The sequence below is a fragment of the Perca fluviatilis genome, chromosome 24 (genome assembly GCF_010015445.1).
Source record: "Perca fluviatilis chromosome 24, GENO_Pfluv_1.0, whole genome shotgun sequence".
Taxonomy (NCBI): domain Eukaryota; kingdom Metazoa; phylum Chordata; class Actinopteri; order Perciformes; family Percidae; genus Perca; species Perca fluviatilis.
Window position 1 is genome coordinate 10,128,100 of NC_053135.1, and position 22,392 is coordinate 10,150,491.

Below are 22,392 nucleotides of genomic sequence, written 5' to 3' on the forward strand. Positions count from 1 at the left end.
ATATGCCATAGGATATATTGGACACCTCAGATGAGATACGTCTCTAAAGTCATTCCTACTCCCTATTGCACGTTCTGTCAACCTGAACAAACTGGAACTTTCCTGCACATGGTCTGGGAGTGTGAACAGGTGCATGATTTTTGGAATAAAAGAACATCAATAATATCTGATGAATTCCTACTGACCAGATTGTTTTGTTACTTAATGACTCTAAATTACACCTGCTTGGGAGACAGAAGAAAATTCGGGTAGCCAGCTCAACCGCAACCAAGAAAATGATAGCTCAACACTGGCTCCCCCACTCGCTTTGTATAAAACAGTGGTTGGCGTACTTCCTAGACATGAGCTCTCTACAACAAGGTTTAACAAAGCCAAGTCATCGACTATGGACCTATGGAAAAACGCAGCAGCACAAGTATCAGTCCTAATGACCACAACACGCGACTAGGCAAGGTGTGATTTTTGTTTTCTTGTTTATTGGTTTGTTTTGTGTTCCTCGAGACTGCAGAGGGTGGGGGGAGGGAGAGGGTTTTTGTTCTTGTTCAATTGTATTTGTTTGTTCTATATGTTCAAAAATATAAAAATAATAAAAAATGTATCTTAAAAAAAAGAAGAAACGCCCATTCTACCCTGGTGTCTGGACTTCAACTGCTTTGCACAGTACAGCACATACATAAACATTTGAAAACACAATTCTAAATCAAGTTTCCTAAACTGTCTATCTGTAAGAATATTACATTTCAAAAATATGAGTGAATCTGGAGCTGAAAGCCAATACTCCCGGATGGACGAGTTCATTCCTGAGAAAATCTTCCTCCAGCTTCCCATTGACAATTACAAGATGGTTTTCCAGTAACAACACATTTTTAAGATGTGTTGTTTTTAATTTAATGAGCTCAAATTCTTTAATATGCCCTTCAGTTAATTAAAGCAGATCATTTTCAAAAGGCAATTTATCTTCAGGCTTTAGCCTCCAAACAATCTTTTGTATACAAAAGTAAATAACAGTTAGAGCAGAACCAAGTTTCTCCGTTTCTGTCCATGTCTCTTGTACAACTCACTTGTAGTTTATCCATCTGGGTTTAAAAACATAGTCAAATACAAAAAAATATTATATTCTTAAAACAAATCAAAATAGTCTTGGCAGAAATTTGCATATTCCATGAAGCAATGAAGTGGATCTATAAAATAATAGTGTTATGTTGCAAAATGTTAAACTAGATTAGTTCCTGCAGTAATCTTTACACCACACAAAAATTTAATCTCATCCTGTCACTTATACAGTGCTGTGCTGGTAAAAGGTTTACTTTAAAATGTAATGACTGAGAGCCCTACTACACTTTGCATTTCATATTACAAATTAACCAACTTTATTTTTTAGTTTGTTAGAATCAATGAAATAACATAATAAAATAGATTAAAATTGTATTAAATTGCTGCCAATAAAATGAAGAGTGTGGTAAAAAAACGTTTCAGTCTATCTGAAATGTATAAACCCACGTAGCATTCTTATTCATGCACTAGGCCAGTCAATAAAATACTGTGCTGGCAATGGTTACATTTTAAATGTCATACTTGATGCAAAAAAAGCACAAAGAGGAATGAAAGATAATTACAAAAGTAGATGAGAAAAGTGATTTGTTTGTCAGTGTTTCAAAAAGGCTGTTTGAAAAAGTAAAGGAGAGTGACAGGAAGTGATGTCATCATGCCTACCAGCTAATGTGGCTTCACAGCTTTACGGTCAGTTGGGATGGCTTTGCTGATGGCTGGCCGACATTTTATCTTGGTCCACAGTTTGGTACACTGGTCAAAGCAAGTAAAAATGGTGACGACATGTTGAACGAAGTATTGGCAGCTTTTGTCCACACAGAGGTTGAACAACAGTTCATAGTTCATTTGGTCACTTTAAAGTCAGAAATTGGTCTCGTCCATGATGATCACATATATATTGATCTCAGAGGTTAGTCTCATCCCAGGTTGGGTCGTTCATGTTCTTCAGAACTCTCCTGACAATCCTCTCCAGCTCTTTCCTCGCCCGCTGCTCCTCCTCCAGTGTCCTCTTCATCCTCTTGTTGTCCTGGAGATGTGAGACAAAAAAGATGTGAGGAAAAGAGAGGAGAGAACAATGGAAGGAAGGAAGAAAAGTGGAAAAGGGGAGGGGTGATACGAGATCATGTTTTGTTTGGACTAAATTAAACAAGTATCTAGCTTGTGCAGTGACAATCATTGTGGCAAAAAAACTAAACTTTGTTGATAATCTTACTGTTTATATTTGGTTTTATTTGCACTCTTTATATTTGCATTCTTTCCACTTTGTACTGCAACACAACAATTTCCCTCGGGATGAAGTTTGATCTTATATACTTAACCACATGAATCTAGGTATTCAATTAAATTTTATTTATAGTATCAAATCATAACAAGAGTTATCTCGAGACACTTTACAGATAGAGTAGACCAGACTCTAGAATTTCCAAAGCCCCAACAATTCCAGTAATTCTCTCAAGAGCAAGCATTAGCAGTGGAGACAGTGGCGAGGAAAAACTCCTTTTTAGGAAGAAACTTCGGCAGACCCAGACTCTTGATAGGCGGTGTCTGACGGGGCCGGTTGGGGGTGTGATGAACAGTGGCAATAATAGTCATAATAAAGATAATGGAACAGTGACTACAATGGTAGTCGTAGTTCATTTCATAGCCGGGCACAGCAGGGCGTTACGGGATGTAGCGTGGGACAGCAGAGCATGGGTGGATGCGGTGGACGCGGCAGGACGCAGCAGGACGCAGCCGGACATTGCAGGGAATTGCAGGGAATCGCAAGAAGAAACATAAGGACTCCGGGGAGTCAACTCCCCAGAGCTAGGTTAGTAACAAGCATTTCTGGGACAAGGATGCACACAAAATGAAACAAATGAAAACAGAGATGAGAGAGCAGCTCAGTGTGTCATAGGAAGGAAGGAACTTCCCCGGCAGTCTAGAATTATAATAGCATAACTAAGAGAGGCAGGTTAAAGAGAGGTGCTGGATCGGGCTTGAACTCTCCCAAACCGGATCGGGCTGTACTGGCCTGCCTCCCTCTACTCTCACTATATTATTGATTATATGATAAATGAATTTGATGACTATGAAGAGAAGCAGGTGGGCCGGTTTAGGCGGACGCTGCAACTCCTCATTACCCAACTTGACGACTATGAAGAGAAGCAGGTGGGCCGGTTAGGCGGACGCTGCAACTCCTCCTCCCTAACTATAAGCTTTATCAAAGAGGATGGTTTTCAGTTTATTCTTAAATGTGGTGACAGTGTCTGCCCTTCGAACCCAAATTGGGAGCTGGTTCCATAGGAGTGGAGCCTGATAGCTGAAGGCTCTGGCCCCCATTCTATTTTTAGAGACTCTAGGAACCACAAGTAGCTCTGAATTTCGGGAGCGCAGTGCTCTAGTGGGACAGTAAGGTACTAAGAGCTCTTCTAGATATGATGGTGCTTGACCATTTAGAGCTTTGTACGTCAGGAGGAGGATTTTAAATTCAATCCTGGATTTTACAGGAAGCCAATGCAGAGAAGCTAGTACAGGAGAAATATGGTCTCTTTTCTTAGTTCTCATCAGAACACGTGTTGCAGCATTCTGGATCAGCTGGAGAGTCTTAAGGGACTTATTTGAACAACCTGATAATAAGGAATTACCGTAGTCAAGCCTGGAAGTAACGAATGAATGAACTAGTTTTTCAGCGTCGTTTTGAGATAGGAGGTTAGGCAATGTTACGAAGACGGAAAAAGGCTGTTCTTGAGGTTTGTTTTAAGTGGGCGTTAAAGGATATATATAACTCCTAGATTTTTGACAGTGGTGGAGGCCAGGGCAATACCATCTAGGTTAGCTATATCTTTAGATAATGAAGTTCGGAGGTGCTTGGGTCCCAGCACAATAACTTCAGTTTTGTTTGAGTTTAACATCAGGAAATTGTAGGTCATCCATGATTTTATATCTTTAATGCATGCTTGAAGTTTAGCTAACTGACCGCTTTCCTCTGGCTTAATTGACAGATATACTTGGGTGTCGTCTGCGTAACAGTGAAAGTTAATTGAGTGTTTCCTAATAATATTGCCTAGAGGAAGCATATATAAAGAGAATAGAATTGGTCCAAGCACTGAGCCTTGAGGAAAGCCATGGCTAACTTTAGCGTACTTGGAGGGTTTATCGTTAATATTTAGGCCCCGAGCGTCCCGACAGCGGCGAAGGCCCTATTGAATCTGAAGGAATTATTTATTTTTCCCGGGAAATGAATTGGCTTTTTGAGGGGCTTAACATATTCAAAAACTCACCAAATTTGACAGTCGCATCAAGTCTGGTGAAAATGTACTTATTTTAAGGGTTTCGGGAACAAGCGCACAAAAATGGCTCACTAGCGCCCCCTAGAAAGTAAAATAAAAATTGAGCCCCTGCTGTGTGTTTAACGTAGACTCACAAAACTTGATACACATATGCACCATGTCAAGATGTACAAAAAACTCCATGAGAGCCATACCCTAAACCCAACAGGAAGCCCGCCATTTTGATTTCAAAGTTCGAAATTAGTGCAATTTTGGCCATTTCCACATGTCGTAATTTAACGAACTCCTCCTAGACATTTAATCCGATCAAAACCGATTTAATCCGGCGGCCATTGTAGTTGTAATCTTTATTGGTGATGTTTGACCCGCCCCCTAAGCTTTAGACACTCCCCCTTTTATAACTAATGACCCGTTTGATGTAGACCCTTGTGTGAGGTATCATTGAACTCAGCAGAGACTTCCTTCTTCATTGGTGATGGTTTGGCCCACCCCCTATGTTTTAGCCACGCTCCCTTTCATAAATGCTGACCCATGTAAGGTAGAGTCTTGTGTGAGGTATCAATGAACTTAGCAGAGACTCCCTTTTTTATTGGTGATGGTTTGGCCCGCCCCCTATGCTTTGGCCACGCCCCCCTTTCACAGCTAATGAACCGCACCTTTTCATTGGTGACGATTTGCGGTGTCTGAGTGCCGCGCAAATGCACGGTCGCAAGGAGCGGCGTCCGCCGGTAACCCCGACGCGCGCAGAGGCGCGAGTGCCCGTCCATCGCTGCTCGCAGCTTTAATAACAAATTGGGATCGCTCAGAGAAATAGGACTTAAACCAGCTTAGTGCGATTCCTTTAATGTCAACTAAATGTTCCAGTCTCTGTAACAGGATGGTATGGTCAATAGTGTTGAATGCAGCACTAAGATCTAATAAGACAAGTATGGAGACAAGTCCTTTGTCAGCAGCAGTTAGAAGGTCGTTAGTAATTTTCACCAGTGCCGTCTCTGTGCTATGACGCATTCTAACTCCTGACTGAAAGTCTTCAAATAGACTTTCTATGTAGAACGTCACACAATTGATTAGCGACTACCTTCTCAAGGATTTTGGAGAGAAAGGTTAGATATATATCTAATCTTAGATATATAGGTACAAACACACACACACAAGATTAATAAATAAAAGAGATGCAACCATATGGAATTTTAGGATGGATAACTAATATGAATCACAATACCATTAGTCTTGCTAATGTGAAGGGATTCACGCTGACTTCTGCCTTTATGTCCTTAAGAATTCAACACATTTTAAGATACGAGGTTTAACATTTACATACAGCTAGCTTTTGTTTTTAACATAATACATTGTGTTTGTTTAATATGCGTTTTGTTAAATTGCTTGGCTGCGTCTCTTACTTGTGGGTTTATGAGAAATGTCATTGTCGACTATTTGCAAAAATGCCATTACTAGTACAACAATAATAAAAAAAATGTATCTATCAGAGGATAATATGACCAAGATGGCGGTGCAGACGCAACTTCGTGACGCCCTGTGTCTCTCCAGATTCTGCAAATTAGTAGTAATATGCTTGTTTAGCGCTATCGAGCTAGCTGGACGTTGCCTCCTCTGTGCAAACACCACAGCTGTTGACACCGGCAAAACCAGAGGTGGGGGTTTGTGCATTAACAAAACATGGTGCATGGACATCACTATCACCGAGTCACTGCTCAGCTAACCTTGATTATCTCTTGGTTAAGTGTAGACCTTTCTATCTACCCAGAGAGTTTAGATCAACTGTAATAACAGCAATTTACATTCCTCCTGATGCTAACATTAGTGTGAAAAAACTGCATTCGGCTGTAAACAACAAACTATTCACCCCAAGGCAGCCTTCATTATCGCGGGTGACTTCAACCACTCGAATTTGAAGAATGTACTGCCTAAATTCCATAAAAATTTATCATGCCCCACAAGAGAAGAAAAGATTTTAGACCAAGTTTTCACTAATATAGCTGATGCATACAAATTTGTATGCATCAACTATATTAGTGAGGAGAGGAGGAGCTCTCCCCCATCGAGGACCCTAAGAAAACCTCTCATTGCTTCAAAATCCAAAGTACATAGCACTCAAAAGTGTGAAACCAACAGTAAAGTCGGTCAAAGTATGGCCTGAAGGAGCTGACTCTGCACTTCTGCAGCGTTTTGAAAACACTGACTGGAGAGTGTTCGCAACTCAGGCCGCCCAGGACTCCCACACAGACATTGACTCATATGCCTCCTCCGTTCTGGACTGTATCAACTCTCACATCAATAATGTCACACCCTCAAATGGATTACCACTTTCCCTAATCAGAAGCCATGAATGAACAGTGAGGTCAGACTCCTGCTGAAGGCATGTGACATTGCATTCAGATCAAGATCAGGTGAGGCTCAAGCCTATAACTCATCCAGGGCTAACCTCAAAATCAGCATAAAAAAAGCCAGGCACAACCACAAGCTAAAGATTGAGGATCACTTCAAGAACAACTCTGACCCCCGACACATGTGGCAAGGCATCCAGGCCATAACAGACTATGGCGAGTGGATAGTGCCACGGATAACCTACTGAAGGAGACTGTCGTGTGGATTGACTACACCGTCGCCAGTGTACATCGTAGTTGATAAGTACGTTGCCACACCTAAGCGTCGTAGCCAGACATGCCCCAAAAATGTATTGAGTGAATTCAAGTTAATCAATATACAGTAAGCCTATGTTATAGCCTATAGGTTTTATATGTATTTCAATTCATTCAATACATGTTCCAGGCCATTCATCCATTATACAAGTTGCTCTAAAAGTACTAACAGTATAAAAATAATACGATAAATGAAATTGTAGTATCTCTCGTCAGCTTATGTGACCTGCACTGTTGAAAGAATGCATTGTGACTAACATTGATTGAACATTGATGCCATCTATAGGATCATTGGCACGAATTGCCTTACTGTTTATTAAGCTTGATAGATCTGTTTACATGTAACTTTATGTACGTATGTGTATATGTATGCATGTATACACTTTATTATATACAACTTATATCTGTACATAGTAGTCAAACGTTCATGTTAAATGTTACCTTGTTTATCTTTGTTTTACATTATGTCTGTTTGTGTTAAAAGCAACACAAAGCCAGACTCAAATTCCCTTGTGTTTACATTTACTTGGCCAATAAAGCAGTTTCTGATAAAAATCCGAAATATACTGTAAGTTCTTTATTTAATAAGTATCTTTGCAGATACCTCCAATTAAAGAAAAAAAATTAGATTTGAGTCAAAGGCACCACGGTTTCATTGAGTGGGCTGGCTCTCTGTTTTTTTATCTAGTTGGCAACAGAGGTGGAAAGTAACAAAATACATTTACTCGCGTTACTGTATTGAGTAGTTTTGTTGTGTATTTTTCAAGTAGTTTTTAAAATCGGTATTTTAAAATGTACTTGATTAAATTTTGAGTGAAGGATTTTATTTCGCTACATTACACATCCCATCCGTTACGGAGTAAAAAAAATGACTACTACGGAATGACTACACCAGACCATAGACTGTAATGCACCCTGAATGCCCTTAATGCACCAGCATTCTTTATTTTGCACGAACGTATCATGCAGCTTCTTCTCTGGTTGCAAGTCGCAATTAAAAAGAAGTAGAAGAACTGCAATGTGTTGCACCTGGTTGCTATGGTTACACCCTACTGTCTATGGGTGCACCCATAGACTAGTATATACGAAGGTTGCACCGTCGGACCCATTGTTAAGAGAACGGTCGGACTTGGATGTGTCGGCGAGCGGCGAACTGAGTGGGAGACGTTAGCGGACGTAAATGAGCTATTATCCCTCAAAAATTACTTGACTGATGCAGAGTGCACACCGACAAAAGCAACAATGCATCCAGGTATGCAGCGGTCAAGATCAGCTTTGTGACAAACTACAAAATCGCCAAAACAGCCATTTTCTGAAGGGGAGTTTATTAAAGAGTGTTTGGTGGACTCTGCTGCGCTAATATGTCCAGAGGGGAAAAAAGCGACGTTTGAGAATGTGTCGCCTGACATAAAATTAATATTGAGCAGAACTAAGTTTAACCTATTGGTCTGGCCCTCCACAACAATCCCTGATTCTCATGTGGCCCCTTGGGAAAATGAATAGCCCACTCCTGCCTGACATACATCTAATTAGCTCATATGGGCTACTGTGTAGAAGCTAGCTGCTAGTCTGGGCTGTGAACATTAGGGTCCAACCTTAGACTGTTAATATTAATAATCAATAATCAATTAACAGTCTATGGGTCTAACCCATTTATGGAGTAAAAAACATGTGATTTGGCCTTGGTTTGCATTATAACTGTTGTTATAATGCTGTTTGTGAAGAAAAGAAGGATGGCCCTAAGAACTAACAATATATGGTACTTTTACTTTCATTTGATTGTTTGAAAACATTTTATGGGATGGTCAGAACTAAAATTGCACATTATACCTTTTTAAGGGTCTTAAATAACATGTGACATGTGTTATGTTATTACATGTGTATACATTTGTATAGATGTTTAGACATTTGTTTAGATTTTTCTTTAATTAAAAACAAAATAGTTTTGGATTTATGACCCCTTGTACTATTTTCACTAATGGGAGAGATCCCCCCCCCGTTTTACAGTTTTTTTTTAAATGTAACCAAGTAACTTTTACTTAAAGTACATTTTAAATGAACTACTTATTACTTTTGCTTGAGTAATTTTTCAGATAGGTATTTTTACTTGTACTTGAGTAATATTTAATCAAAGTATTGGTACTTTTACTTGAGTACAATATTTTAGTACTTTTTCTATCTCTGGTTGGCAATAACCCTAGCAAAGCTAAGACCAGCCAAATCACTGACTTATTTATTCTGTAATGGGTAAATGTCACTCAAGCACCTTCATATTTGTTTTAACGTTAGGAGAATACACTTAATAGTTCATTTGTATTTTTTTAGTGAATTGACGTTCATTTTGGGTAACAAATGGACGCAACTATCACTAAGGCTAGCAAGCTCCCCAGCTATATAAGCTGTAATTCTTATGATTTTGATCATATATCTTGTGACTACACCTTCGTTAAGGTCCTAAGGTGTAAGACAGTTGATTGTTGTTAATTTTGGTTAAATATGCCAAATTGCTATTTTATTTATGATTGTTGTTCAGATGGCTTAGCTAAGGTAGCTAATGCCGGTGGCATCTGTCTCTTGTTGCCATAGAAACATTCCAAGTGTTCATTCAGCAGTTTAATACTTTTTTTATAAGCATGATAATATTATTTGCCACACATTATGAGTAACACATAAGCACCAGAAAGTAAGCGAAAGAACACTAACAAAATGTGAATCTAAACAATGATACTGTACTCTAGTTATCACTATTAGGGGGAAAAGTCACACGGAGGACGTACATAGTTCAGATGTCTTTAGATAGTGAAGGCGTGCGTTTCACACATTTGTAAGGCGATGTACTTAGTGTAGATGTCGTTAGTAGGCGTAAATTTCATGGGAATTTTAACATACGATGTTGCCACCGGAAATTGTTTCTAACATGCACTCACCGCCTAGTTGCCACTGGTCTCTCGTCTGCAATCCCTATTAAATCAATTCAAAATTCCACACGGTTTGGCGATGACGGGGAGGGTAGCCTGCTCCTTCTCCTGGTTATCCTTTGAATGACAATCCACTCGCCATAAACAGACTACAAAGCTACCAACTCCACCCCCCCTGTCACCGACACCTTCTTGCCTGATGAGCTGAACCACTTCTTGGGCCGCTTCTATAGGGACAACAAAGCGGTGGCCATCAAGACTGGTCTCTGCAGATCACCAGCCACTCACACTCTCCACCACCAAGTGTGGGGCACTGAGCAGGATTAATGCACGCAAGGCTGCTGGTCCTAATGGTATCCCTGGATGCATACTCAAGGCCTGTGCTGATAAAGCTTATAGTTAAGGAGTGAGGCATTGCAGAGTACGCCTAGACCGGCAGGGCAGGATGTAAAGCTGCAGATACAGCACCCCTGCCTTTCTCTGCTTCTCTTTATAGTCATCAGATTTACCTATCATATAATCAATAATATAGTGAGAGTAGAGGGAGGTAGGCCAGTACAGCACGATCCGGCAGGGGAGAGTTCTAGCCCGATCCGGCACCTCTCTTTAACCTGCCTCTGCTATTATAATTCTAGACTGCCAGGGAAGTTCCTTCTTTCTTATGACACAATAAACTGCTCTCTCCTCTCTCTTTTCTTTTGTTTCCTTTTATGTGCATCCTGTCCCAGAAATGCTTGTTACTAACCTAGCTCTGGGGAGTTTACTACCCGGAGTCCTTATGTTTCTTCTTTGCCCAGAACATTGCCTCGGACTAGGGTGAAACCAAGATCTGGCTACACCCTGCTACGCTCTGTGATTCCCTGCAATATCCGGCTGCGTCCTGCCGCGTCCACTGATGCTCTGCTGTACCACGCTACATCCCATAACGCCCTGCTGTGCCCGGCTATGACATGAACTACTACGATTACCATTGTAGTCACTGTTCCATTATCTTTATTGTGACTATTACGCCACTGTTCATCATAACCCCAACCAGCACCATCAGACACTGCCTACCAAGAGTCTGGGTCTGCCGAGATTTCTTCCTAAAAGGGAGTTTCTCCTCGCCACTGTCGCAATAGCCACTGCTAATGCTTGCTCTTGGGGGAATTATTGGAATTGTTGGGGTTTTGTAAATTATAGAGTGTGGTCTGGACCTACTCTATCTGTAAAGTGTCCCGAGATAACTCTTGTTATGATTTGATACTATATGTTAAGTCCTACTCTTGTTCACCATCCAAAGGACACAGGGACAACTCAGAGTTCCAACTCAATTCCTTTTATTTTGCTTTTGCTTTGTCAGTTGATTGGTCCGTTCAGTGAATTAGGTTGTAAACCTTTAAAGACAGAACAAAAGTTACCATTTTAGTTAAACATTTTAATTAAACATTTTTAATAAACTTAAATCAGTATAAACATTTAACTAAACATTTTAATGAACTTAAATTAGTCTAAACATTTAATTAAATATTCTAAATAATCTTTAAATGAATATTTTCTCAAACTGAAACATTATTTTAGCACAAACCCATTTACCACAAAATCAATTAAGTCATTGCTGCAATGTGTTACTTTACCAAATTACATAGCAGTTAAACATAACTCGAACATATTAAGCAGCATTTTAAACACAGCAAAAGTAAATAAAAAATTTCACTGACCACTGGCGTCTTTGGACTGAACATACGAGTGAACTTGGAGCATCTTCTCTCTGAAGTCAATTTGTCTGAATGACTGAGAACCTCCATGTTTTAACAGGTGCTCCAAATCAGTGATAATGACTGATCAGGTGGCAAGCAGCAGGTTTGCTGCTGCTGGTGCACTCTGGGAAGTGTAGTTCTTTGAGGCTCATTCATGGGATTCAGCTTAACACTATAAATACAATTGAATTGAAATTGCTGTGCAGCTGACTGAGGTTTGGACTGACATATTTAATCTGTCACTAGTACAGGCAGCTGTCCCCGCGTGCTTTAAAACCACCTCCATCGTGCCGATGCCAAAACACTCCACTGCAACAAGCCTTAACGACTTCCGTCCAGTTGCACTCACCCCCATCATAATGAAGTGCTTCTAGAGGCTGGTCCTGGCCCATCTCAAGACCTGCTTACCACCTTCACTGGATCCCTTCCAATTCGCCTACTGTCAGAACAGGAGCACAGAAGATGCCATCTCTACGGCACTTCACTCTGCCCTGTCCCACCTTGACAATAGTAACACCTATGTGAGAATGCTGTTCATTGACTTTAGTTCAGCATTCAACACCATCATCCCCTCCAAACTGATAATCAAACTCAGTGAACTGGGCATCAATACCTCCCTCTGTAACTGGATTCTGGACTTCATAACCAACAGACACACCTCAACAATCACCCTGAACACCAGCGTACCACAAGGATGTGTGCTGAGCCCTCTCCTCTACTCCCTTTTCACCTACAACTGCACGCCTGTACATGGCTCTAACACCATTGTAAAGTTTGCAGACAACATTAGGGTGATTGGTCTCATCAGCAACAACGACCTTTACCCTGATCAAGAAGGCTCACCATCGTCTATTCTTTCTGATGAGACTCAAGAAGGTCCACCTGTCTCCTCAGATCCTGGTCAACTTCTACCACTGCACCATCGAGAGCATCCTCACCAACTGTGTCACAGTTTGGTATGGCAACTGCTCTGCCCATGACCGGAAAGCACCGCAGAGGGTGGAGAAAACTGCCCAACTCATCACCGGTTCCTCACTCCCCTCCATCGAGACCATCCACCTTACGCAAGTGATGCTTGCGTAAGATGTGAAGCATCATCAAAGACTGTTCTCACTATAGATGCACCGATTAGAACTTCCTAGGCCGATTCCGATTTCCAATTTTCTTTGAGTTTGACCTGCCGATACCGATTTTAGCCGATTCCGATTTCATTTTTTCTAACCACTTTACAGCACACCCAAATATTTATTTTCTATCTTTTCTTAAATAGAACATTTTACATAGAAAATTTTTTGAACAGATAATGGATCACTATAAAATATAACTATATAAATTACTCCTGGTGTGGGAAATTAACACACATCTAAAGAGCAATGTTGGAACCATTTCCTTCTTTTCACATCCAATAACCAACTTAATATAATAAATATAGCCTTGTAGTATAAAGATATTTCTCAAAACACACACACAGGCCTGTTTGAACGTCAACAGTAACGTTACCTGAAAACATAAACGTCACCAAAGTTTAGCAACAAACTAAACGCTGGGGGAAGATTACTACGTTTTTAATGTTGGTGTGGAGCGGTATATGCACCCCCACTAACCTGGAAAGCGTTTTAAACAGTAACGTTAATACAGCGGGTCGGAGGAATACAGTCTTTTTTTTAACACAGCGTCTCTTGCAGCGTCAGAGGCAGAGGGACAGTCACCGCAGCGTTTGCTAACGTTAGCTTCTTGTCTCATCAGGGGTCTGATCAACAGCAAAAATTCATCAAAATCAGTGTGCCCAACGCTACTTTCCAATAAACTGTAGCTGTCATATTTCACTAGCTGTCATATTTCACGGGACCCGCGGTTTTCATGTTCCACTTATTGAGCCTCAGAGGGAGAGAGAGAGAGAGAGAGAGAGAGAGAGAGAGAGAGAGAGAGAGAGCGGCTGAGATCAGAGCAGACTGCTCTGCAGAGCAGTGTATAATTATGACTTTATAACATTTCATGAACAGCTGATTGAGCGGCGGTGCGCTGATCTTGCGCGATGTTAATCATGCGGCGCCCGAGTGCATTTGACCGGCATAAAATCGGCATAAGTCAGACTGATCGGCCGGTCACCGGTCATGGCCGAGCACGTGAAAATCGGCAGATTCCGGTCACTGGCCGGTCAATCGGTGCATCTCTAGTTCTCACCACAACCACAGCCTGTTCACCACACCCCGCGTCTCAGGTCTCTCCGCACCTGTACCAGCAGGTCCAGATGAAGCTTCTTTCCTGTGGCTGTCACCCTATTGAACTCCAACTCTGCATCCTGGTGATAATTAACCCACTACAATGTAATATCTGTAATGTAATGTCAGTAGTGTCTAACTGTAATCTAATGTCTGTAATGTAATGTCTGTAATGTCCAACTGTAATGTCCAACTGTAATGTCCAACTGTAATGTCCAACTGTAATGTCTGTAATGTCCAACTGTGATGTCCAACTGTAATGTCTGTAATGTCCAACTGTAATGTCTGTAATGTCCAACTGTAATGTCCAACTGTAACGTCTGTAATGTCCATCTGTAATGTCTGTAATGTCTCACTGTAATGTCTGTAATGTCTAACTGTAATGTCCAACTGTAATGTCTGTAATGTCCAAATGTAATGTCTGTAATGTCCAACTGTAATGTCCAACTGTGATGTCTGTAATGTCCAACTGTAATGTCTGTAATGTCTAACTGTAATATCCAACTGTGATGTCTGTAATGTCCAACTGTAATGTCTGTAATGTCCAACTGTAATGTCTGTAATGTCTAACTGTAATATCCAAATATAATGTCTGTAATGTCCAACTGTAATGTCGGTAATGTCCAACTGTAATGTCTGTAATGTCTAACTGTAATGTCCAACTGTAATGTCCAACTGTAATGTCCAACTGTAATGTCCAACTGTAATGTCCAACTGTAACGTCTGTAATGTCCAACTGTAATGTCCAACTGTAATGTCTGTAATGTCCAACTGTAATGTCCAACTGTAATGTCCAACTGTAACGTCCAACTGTAACGTCTGTAATGTCCAACTGTAATCTCTGAAATGTCTAACTGTAATGTCCAAGTGTAATGTCTGTAATGTCTAACTGTAATGTCTGTAATGTCTAACTGTAATATCCAACTGTAATGTCTGTAATGTCCAACTGTAATGTCCAACTGTAATGTCTGTAATGTCCAACTGTAATGTCTGTAATGTCCAACTGTAATGTCTGTAATGTCTAACTGTAATGTCCAACTGTAATGTCTGTAATGTCCAACTGTAATGTCTGTAATGTCCAACTGTAATGTCCAACTGTAATGTCCAACTGTAATGTCTGTAATGTCTAATTTTAATGTCCAACTGTAATGTCTGTAATGTCCAACTGTAATGTCCAAGTGTAATGTCTGTAATGTCCAACTGTAATGTCCAACTGTAAACATAATGTCTGAAATGTCTAACTGTAATGTCTGTAATGTCCAAGTGTAATGTCTGTAATGTCCAACTGTAATGTCTGTAATGTCCAACTGTAATGTCCAACTGTAATGTCTGTAATGTCTAACTGTAATGTCTGTAATGTCTAACTGTAATGTCTGTAATGTCCAACTCTAATGTCTGTAATGTCCAAGTGTAATGTCTGTAATGTCTAACTGTAATGTCCAAGTGTAATGTCTGTAATGTCCAACTGTAATGTCTGTAATGTCCAACTGTAATGTCTGTAATGTCCAACGTAATGTCCAAATGCAAGCTGTAATGTCCAACTGTAATGTCCAACTGTATGTCTGTATGTCCAACTGTAATGTCTGTATGTCCAACTGAATGTCCAACTGTAATGTCTGTAATGTCCACTGTAATGTCCAACTGTAAGTCTGGACGTCTGTTGTCAACTGTATGCTGTAGCCGTAGCTGTAAGCAACTGTATGTCTGTATTCCTGTATGTCCAACGTAATGGTATGTAACGAGTCAAACGTTGCGTGAACTGTTGTTCGCGTATGTCTGTAAAACTGATGTAACGTGTCTGACCGTGCGGCTGGTCAAGGCGCGCTGTTGTTGTCCTGGGGGTGGTTGTTGGGGGCAACTGTTCCAACTGTAACGTCTGTTGTCTGTTGCTGTATGCAACTGTATATCTGTATCCTGTATGTCCAACTGTAATTCTGCATGCCGATTGTACGTAACTGATCACTGTAATGCTGTTCAACTGTAATGCTGCAATGTCCAACTGTAATGTCTGTAATGTCCAACTGTAATGTCTGTAATGTCCAACTATGCCCGTAATGTCCAACTGTAATGTCCAACTGTAACGTCTGTAATGTCCAACTGTAATGTCTGTAATGTCCAACTGTATATCTGTAATGTCTAACTGTAATGTCCAACTGTAATGTCTGCAATGTCCAACTGTAATGTCTGTAATGTCCAACTGTAATGTCTGCAATGTCCAACTGTAATGTCTGTAATGTCCAACTGTAATGTCTGTAATGTCCAACTGTAATGTCCAACTGTAATGTCCAACTGTAATGTCTGTAATGTCCAACTGTAATGTCTGTAATGTCCAACTGTAATGTCCAACTGTAACGTCTGTAATGTCCAACTGTAATGTCTGTAATGTCCAACTGTATATCTGTAATGTCTAACTGTAATGTCCAACTGTAATGTCTGTAATGTCCAACTGTAATGTCTGTAATGTCCAACTGTAATGTCTGTAATGTCCAACTGTAATGTCCAACTGTAATGTCTGTAATGTCCAACTGTAATGTCTGTAATGTCCAACTGTAATGTCTGTAATGTCCAACTGTAATGTCCAACTGTAATGTCTGTAATGTCCAACTGTAATGTCTGTAATGTCCAACTGTAATGTCCAACTGTAATGTCCAACTGTAATGTCTGTAATGTCCAACTGTAATGTCTGTAATGTCCAACTGTAATGTCCAACTGTAATGTCTGTAATGTCCAACTGTAATGTCCAACTGTAATGTCTGTAATGTCCAACTGTAATGTCCAACTGTAATGTCTGTAATGTCCAACTGTAATGTCTGTAATGTCCAACTGTAATGTCTGTAATGTCCAACTGTAATGTCCAACTGTAATGTCTGTAATGTCCAACTGTAATGTCTGTAATGTCCAACTGTAATGTCTGTAATGTCCAACTGTAATGTCCAACTGTAATGTCTGTAATGTCCAACTGTAATGTCCAACTGTAATGTCTGTAATGTCCAACTGTAATGTCTGTAGTGTCCAAACAATGTCCAACTGTACGTCTGTAATGTCCAACTGTAATGTCTGTAATGTCCAACTGTAATGTCCAACTGTAATGTCTGTAATGTCCAACTGTAATGTCTGTAATGTCCAACTGTAATGTCCAACTGTAATGTCTGTAATGTCCAACTGTAATGTCTGTAATGTCCAACTGTAATGTCTGTAATGTCCAACTGTAATGTCCAACTGTAATGTCTGTAATGTCCAACTGTAATGTCTGTAATGTCCAACTGTATATCTGTAATGTCCAACTGTAATGTCCAACTGTAATGTCTGTAATGTCCAACTGTAATGTCTGTAATGTCCAACTGTATATCTGTAATGTCTAACTGTAATGTCCAACTGGTAATGTCTATAATGTCCAACTGTAATGCAACTGTAATGTCCAACTGTAATGTCTAAACGTGCAACTGTAATGTCCAACTGTAATGTCCAACTGTAATGTCCAACTGTAATGTCTGTAATGTCCAACTGTAATGTCTGTAATGTCCAACTGTAATGTCCAACTGTAACGTCTGTAATGTCCAACTGTAATGTCTGTAATGTCCAACTGTATATCTGTAATGTCTAACTGTAATGTCCAACTGTAATGTCTGCAATGTCCAACTATAATGTCTGTAATGTCCAACTGTAATGTCTGTAATGTCCAACTGTAATGTCTGTAATGTCCAACTGTAATGTCCAACGTAACCGCTAACGTCCAACTGTAATGTCTGTAATGTCCAACTGTATATCTGTAATGTCTAACTGTAATGTCCAACTGTAATGTCTGCAATGTCCAACTGTAATGTCTGTAATGTCCAACTGTAATGTCTGCAATGTCCAACTGTAATGTCTGTAATGTCCAACTGTAATGTCTATAATGTCCAACTGTAATGTCTGTAATGTCCAACTGTAATGTCTGCAATGTCCAACTGTAATGTCTGTAATGTCCAACTGTAATGTCTGCAATGTCCAACTGTAATGTCTGTAATGTCCAACTGTAATGTCTATAATGTCCAACTGTAATGTCCAACTGTAATGTCCAACTGTAATGTCTGTAATGTCCAACTGTAATGTCTGTAATGTCCAACTGTAATGTACAACTGTAACGTCTGTAATGTCCAACTGTAATGTCTGTAATGTCCAACTGTATATCTGTAATGTCTAACTGTAATGTCCAACTGTAATGTCTGCAATGTCCAACTGTAATGTCTGTAATGTCCAACTGTAATGTCTGTAATGTCCAACTGTAATGTCCAACTGTAATGTCTGTAATGTCCAACTGTAATGTCTGTAATGTCCAACTGTAATGTCTGTAATGTCCAACTGTAATGTCTGTAATGTCCAACTGTAATGTCCAACTGTAATGTCCAACTGTAATGTCTGTAATGTCCAACTGTAATGTCTGTAATGTCTAACTGTAATGTCCAACTGTAATGTCTGTAATGTCCAACTGTAATGTCCAACTGTAATGTCTGTAATGTCCAACTGTAATGTCCAACTGTAATGTCTGTAATGTCCAACTGTAATGTCTGTAATGTCCAACTGTAATGTCTGTAATGTCCAACTGTAATGTCCAACTGTAATGTCTGTAATGTCCAACTGTAATGTCCAACTGTAATGTCCAACTGTAATGTCTGTAATGTCCAACTGTAATGTCCAACTGTAATGTCTGTAATGTCCAACTGTAATGTCTGTAATGTCCAACTGTAATGTCTGTAGTGTCCAACTGTAATGTCCAACTGTAACGTCTGTAATGTCCAACTGTAATGTCTGTAATGTCCAACTGTAATGTCCAACTGTAATGTCTGTAATGTCCAACTGTAATGTCTGTAATGTCCAACTGTAATGTCCAACTGTAATGTCTGTAATGTCCAAGTGTAATGTCTGTAATGTCCAACTGTAATGTCTGTAATGTCTAACTGTAATGTCCAACTGTAATCTCTGAAATGTCTAACTGTAATGTCTGTAATGTCCAAGTGTAATGTCTGTAATGTCTAACTGTAATGTCTGTAATGTCTAACTGTAATATCCAACTGTAATGTCCAACTGTAATGTCTGTAATGTCCAACTGTAATGTCCAACTGTAACGTCTGTAATGTCCAACTGTAATGTCTGCAATGTCTCACTGTAATGTCTGTAATGTCCAACTGTAATGTCCAACTGTAATGTCTGTAATGTCCAACTGTAATGTCCAAGTGTAATGTCTGTAATGTCCAAGTGTAATGTCTGTAATGTCTAACTGTAATGTCCAACTGTAATGTCTGTAATGTCCAACTGTAATGTCTGTAATGTCCAACTGTAATGTCCAACTGTAATGTCCAACTGTAATGTCTGTAATGTCCAACTGTATATCTGTAATGTCTAACTGTAATGTCCAACTGTAATGTCTGTAATGTACAGCTGTAATGTCTGTAATGTCCAACTGTAATGTTTGTAATGTCCAACTGTAATGTAATGTCTGCATAGTATGTGTAATGTAATGTCTGTAATGTCCAACTGTAATGTCCAACTGTAATGTCCAACTGTAATGTCTGTAATGTCCAACTGTAATGTCTGTAATGTCCAAGTGTAATGTCCAACTGTAATGTCTGTAATGTCCAAATGTAATGTCTGTAATGTCCAACTGTAATGTCTGTAATGTCCAACTGTAATGTCTGTAATGTCCAACTGTAATGTAATGTCTGCATAGTATGTGTAATGTAATGTCTGTAATGTCGATCTGTAATGTAAAGTCTATCTGTAATATCCAACTGTAATGTAATGTCTCTAATGTCTATCTGCAATGTTCTGTATCCAAATATTGCCACCCGTTAAATTCATAAGGCGATTCACATACTTCAGCTCTTCCACTTCCCATTGATGCCCAGCATGTCCATATCTACCCCTGAATTATGGAGAAAACCCAGCTCCAACGAAATTTGGATTTTGACGATTCTATTCAGTGGCGGTTTTTGGCAGGTGCGAACCGGGCAGCCGCCCGGGGCGGCATTTTTTCATGTCAGATTGGGGATAATAAATCCTCTGCGCCGCAAAGCGTTTCTCTGTTTTCTATAATTTCATTGTGTGGGGAATTGGCAGATCAGCGCCCCCAGCAGCTGCAGGCGCCCTGCCTGCTGAGAGAGGTCAACACCCCCTACTTTCACAATGAAATGGACTAGTCCGTAACAGTGCGCCGCGGCGCTAAAGATAAACACAAAGTGACAGGAGAACTGGGAAGTACACAGACGGACCAAGACGAGTATAAACCTCTTTTATGTCAATGGTCTAAACACCAAAATGAAACAAAGTTACCCAAGCGGCTCAAATAAAAGAAAAAAGCGAAAAGACATGTTTTCGGCATTAGCAAGACCTTCATCAGCTCCCGTGGCCGAGGATAGTGGTGTCGGCAGCAGTGGCATATGCACAGTGGGGAGGAGACTCAGGAGGAGAGGGACAGAGAAGAGGGAGTGAGAGTAGAACCTGCGGTGAGCACAACTCACCTTAAAACCCTTAACCCCTTGATAAAACTGAGTGGTGGACAAACTGTTGATGATAACACTACAACAATAAAAAAGTAGGCATACTTTACTGTATGATTGCATTAGTAGCCTATATAAACGTTGCACATCATGCAGACTTTCTTAATGAGAATTGTAGCTTTTCTATCTGCATTGGCAGACAAAAACTCATGATAGACCTCTTCAAATTATAGCAAAGGGCCTCTTGAAATGATAATCATAAAACAAGCTATATATATATAGCTTGTTTTATGATTCATTAGGAGTATACACTTTTAGTGTATTAATAAATGGCACTTTGTTGAAGTATTTAATGTGTCAACTCACTTATTCTTGCTTACTCATTACATGGCATTAATAGTTTTAGGAGTAGGAGTTGTTATACATATTAAGGGGAGCACAAGGACGGGTACAGCTTTATCACTAGTTAAACAGTTATACAGTTTTATTCCCAACTTGTATATATTTTAAATTATTTGTTCTTATATTCTATCCTATTATTATTTCATGTGTATTGTATCCTATTATTTCATTTATATTCTGTGTGTGCTGTGTGTCCGATATTGTGCTGCTGCAACACTGGTATTTCCAATTTTTTGGGGATCTGTCTGTCTGTCTGTCAGCTTATATGGTGGGCCAGTCTGGGCCAAAATGCCAGGGCTAGATTTTTGGTCCCTGTGGCTCAAGCAGAGAGGAGCTTTTCCAAACTAAAGTTGATCAAGTCATACCTGATCACGGATCACTGGCCTGGCCGTCATCAATATCAATCACTCAAAAGGGGAGCAGATTTCATACGATGACATCATTGATGATTTTGCATCAAGGAAGGCCAGAAAGGTCAGGTTTTAGTTGTAGTTTGGGTTTTCTGTTCTTAGTGCTATAGTGTAATAATTACATTCTCTTTAGTGTGTTTTCACATTTGTGTGATGAAGGATTTGTGCTATTTCGAATATTTATTCTATATTGTGTCTTTTGGCAATGTGCCTGACTTTGCACTGCCCCCGAATGGCCAAATTTTGCTACCCGTTAAATTTAGAAGGTGATTAGCATACAACACCTCTTCCACTCTATTGTACAGTATGTCTATGGTTGTTGAAGTTTTTTAAAGGTTAGGGGAATGTCACACATAACGTTAGGGGAACGTTAGGCGAACGTTCTCTTAAGTTTACAACAGTAGGAGAACGTTCTGAGAATGTTCGATGTAACCAAAAACTAACGTTCCCTAAACGTCAGGTGAAAAAAAAAAAAACTAACCTTCAGAGAACGTTCCGCAACCAAAAAAAAAACATTCACAAATTACACATGTTCAACAGGTGATTGACTACTGCGATTAAACTACTGCAAAACTGGAGACATGTCACATTATTTAAATCCACAGCACAAGTACAATGCAAGGAGTGAAATACAAAAAGAGCCACAACGGGACATTTAGCTAAACACCAGGAAAGAAACCAGCGAGCAAAGAGACAAACAGACAGAAAGTGTATCTGACTTACAGTTGTTGTCCACTTTCTTTGATGTCCAACTGCAACTTGCTGCTTTGACAGTCATTTTGTTTGTTTGTTGACAGACGTTTTCTCCTTTGACAATCATTTTGTTTGTTTGTTGACAGTATCCATCACTGCTAGCTAACAGTTATCATGTTACATCATTAGCTAGCTAGCAACACTGGAAAACTAGCTAATTTAGCTAACGTTACCGGTTATGTCTTTTAAATGATGTCATTGACTTTCTGTTGTTTGTAGTATTACAATTCATTTCAAAGTTTCTTTTCCAGCGACGTCTCCGTTCACAGTTTCGTAGAATCCTTACAGAGGCGTTTGATTGTTTGCTACTTAGCTTACTAACTACCGTATTCAATCAATGGACGCAAACTTTCACCTGGTATTTCGACAAGAGCGTAATATCCTCTTTTGACCACTACAGGGCTCTCAAGTGTCACGCATTGAGCGTGACAGTCACTCATTTCGGTCTTTTGTCACGCACTCCCGCCACACATTGTATTTCTCACGCGTA

At 39.9% G+C, this 22,392-nt stretch overlaps 1 long non-coding RNA gene across 1 annotated transcript; it reads right to left on the bottom strand.

Annotated features, from left to right (window-relative positions):
- Nucleotides 1-1,549: 1,549 nt before the first annotated feature.
- Nucleotides 1,550-22,240, bottom strand: LOC120554591. Its single transcript, XR_005638525.1, has 2 exons — nt 21,873-22,240; nt 1,550-2,077 (listed from the first exon to the last, which is right to left on the bottom strand). It is a non-coding gene; the product is annotated as an uncharacterized LOC120554591 (long non-coding RNA).
- Nucleotides 22,241-22,392: the final 152 nt, after the last annotated feature.